At 43.8% G+C, this 2,268-nt stretch overlaps 1 long non-coding RNA gene across 1 annotated transcript in view; it reads left to right on the plus strand.

Moving 5' to 3' along the window:
• Nucleotides 1-390: 390 nt before the first annotated feature.
• LOC106149716 overlaps nt 391-2,268 on the plus strand; it is a 3,829-nt gene continuing 1,951 nt past the window's right edge. Inside the window, exons 1-2 of the long non-coding RNA XR_001236037.1 lie at nt 391-530; nt 1,634-1,669. This is a non-coding gene — a long non-coding RNA (uncharacterized LOC106149716). The remainder of the gene's footprint in view (nt 531-1,633; nt 1,670-2,268) is intronic.

Below are 2,268 nucleotides of genomic sequence, written 5' to 3' on the forward strand. Positions count from 1 at the left end.
AAAAAAAGAAAAAAGAAACAGAAATCGTTTTTAATTTTTTGACTCCCAAAGAATTTTCAGGGAGCCTGAGGTTTGCTGATCACACTTACAGAACTACTGATCTGGGCCAATGTCACTTTTATTTTTAAACCCAGAACCTTCCCTTTCGCATGTGAGAGAGCAGATATAATCCTTTTTCAGACAATTTGCTTTTCTATGGCTCTTTTCCTGTTTTTGAAACTTACGCCAAAGCCCTTTTGAGCAATTAATCTGAGAACCTTCTGCAGCCTGAGTGAGACAATCTTACATCCCCCAGCTAGGTCCCGCTCGCAAGCCCTACTATCGCGAGAGGCCTCGAATCCAGGTAGGGGTGGGGCTCAACTTCGTATATCCCAGGAGCCTTAGCGAATTTCCAATTTCCTAACTGCGCATGTCCCTGCGTAGGCGCGTTAGACATTCCTTCACTTCCGGACTCTCCATAAGGTATAAATATGGCTGCTTCGGGCTTGGCCATCTCTTAGACAAAGGGTATCTCACGTTTCTTCGTGTTGGTGAGTGTTTTTACTTGCCTGGTTCGTCTTTTGTAGGTATTAGCAACCAGCATTTCCTGAGGCTAGTATTTAGAACAGATCATTCAGCGCTGTCCATACCAATTAGGCTTGAGTGGAGCCTGAGCCGGATGTGGGCTGCTGAAGAATCGCGTCCTCCTCCTTCAGGATGCTGAGATTGTAAGCGAATTGCTTCCTGGAGGGCACATGTCCCTGAATGGATTTGCACACACGTGTATTAGTGAGCAGCATTCGCGATTAAAAAGTAACACTTTAAGGCCGTGCGAGGGGACGCATGCCTATGATCCCTGCACCCAGGAGGCTGAGGCAGGAGGCTTGCAAGTTTGAGGGCAGCTTGGGCTACATGGAGTTAGAGGCCAGTCTGAACTACATAGCGAGACCCTGTCTAAAATAAATAATAAATAAATAAATAAATAAAATAATAATTTGGAGCATTTTAGATGTTTGCTGAGAGGTACCCTGTGGTACTGAACTGAACCAAGGGCATTTGTGCCGACCTACATTACAAGACCTTGTTTTTATCTTGGTGGTTTTTTGTTTTTTTTAAAGACAGGTCCAGCTAAATTTCTCAGGCTAGTCTTGAACTGTGGTCCTTCTGCCTCAGCCTCCCAGAGTTCTGGCTAGATGACGGGCATATGCCATCAGCCCTGGCTTGAAAATTACATTTCTGGTGTAATGACCAGTTTGCATTTATTGGATTTAATGATCTACTGTAATGTATCCTGGAAAAGTCACTATCCACTAGATGAAATTGCTTCTCAGCTTAGTCATCTGTAAGTTGCGTGAATTGCTCTGACCAACGTGGACACCCCGGGAGGTCACTCTCCCCGGGCTCTGTCCAGGTGGCATAGGGGAGCATAGGGCTCTGCCCCGGGATGTACAGTCCCTTTCCACAACGTTGGAGAGGAAGCTGGGCCTCGTGTCCGCGCCTGCATATTCCTACAGCTTCTCAGAGTCCTTTGGGCAATGACTGAGGAGATAAACCATGCAGGAAACAGTCCTAGATTTCGCAGTCTGTACACAACTTAGTCTCATTAAGAAAAATTTGCTTTAATCTCTTACTTGGTAAATCATTTTCCTTGCAGAATACTTTGAAGATTCCAGATAACTTCTTTAGGCAGGTAAGTAAATCAGCACTGAATTGTTTTTGGATTAACAGTATTTGTCAGATTATCCTTGTTCTAATTTGTGAAGGTCTACCTCTGAGACATTTAATCACTGAGCACAGAGCACTGATTGTCTATCCATATATGAACTTGGCTCTGTTTTTGCAGGGGCATTGGTATAAGTGTATACCAATGCCTTGTAAAAATTGGTTTTTTAGTCATCAATAAAACAATGTTGCTGAGGATATAGCTTGTGGGACAGCGCCTGCCTAGAAAGTGCAAGGTCCTGAGTTTGATTCCCCCCGCCCCCCCAAAAAAAGAAAAAGTGTACTAAAATACTCACATTTTACATGCTCATGTGGTTGAGGGGAGAATTAGTTAAATGAAAATGTGCTGAGAATATAGCTCAGTGGGTAGAGCACTCCAGGTTCCATCTCCAGCATTAGAAAAAATGGAATAAAAACAAGAGAAAGCCCAGAAGAGGTGTGTTATGGTTGATACATTGTGTCAACTTGGGGAATCTAGAGGTTTGGCTAAGAGACTCAGCAGTTTGCCTCTTGGGGTGAAAAGGACATGCCCTTACCCTTCTGGGATGTTGTTTATTGTGTTAATTT

The sequence above is a fragment of the Chinchilla lanigera genome, unplaced genomic scaffold (genome assembly GCF_000276665.1).
Source record: "Chinchilla lanigera isolate Chin_1 unplaced genomic scaffold, ChiLan1.0 scaffold00051, whole genome shotgun sequence".
NCBI lineage: Eukaryota > Metazoa > Chordata > Mammalia > Rodentia > Chinchillidae > Chinchilla > Chinchilla lanigera.